Below are 508 nucleotides of genomic sequence, written 5' to 3' on the forward strand. Positions count from 1 at the left end.
TTTATAAATGCGATTAATCTTGCTCGTAACTATTTGAACAGTGAATAATTTACATTTTTCTTATCAATCCAGCTTTCAAATTTCGATTCGACATCCTCGATGATTCTCGACGAAATTTTCAACGTGTGAAAATTTCACTTAAATCTTGAGAACTCGGAGAGGAGACGACGTCACCGATTTTAGGGATAATTAAAACCTCGAGGACAAGAAACAGACGATTCACAACATCGGAGCATTTTTTATCTATCGTTATTTACACGTACGTGGACGTATGTGCGTGTCAAACTCGTCTCTCGTTTCAAATGCGTGTGCATGTGCGTGCGTGTAGTCCAACTACTCGTTTTTCAGTTCCTATCGTTAATAAAATTCATCTTCTTCGTTTCCGTTCGTCAGACTTTTCGATCATCAGATTCTTCTTCTTTCGATAAAACGACAGTTTCGTCTTTTAAAATTCATACGATATTAAATAACTATTAATATTGTAACGATCTTTTAATGAAAATATAGT

Source organism: Ceratina calcarata, unplaced genomic scaffold, assembly GCF_001652005.2.
Source record: "Ceratina calcarata isolate Rehan_Ccalc_2016 unplaced genomic scaffold, ASM165200v1 scaffold584.2, whole genome shotgun sequence".
Taxonomy (NCBI): domain Eukaryota; kingdom Metazoa; phylum Arthropoda; class Insecta; order Hymenoptera; family Apidae; genus Ceratina; species Ceratina calcarata.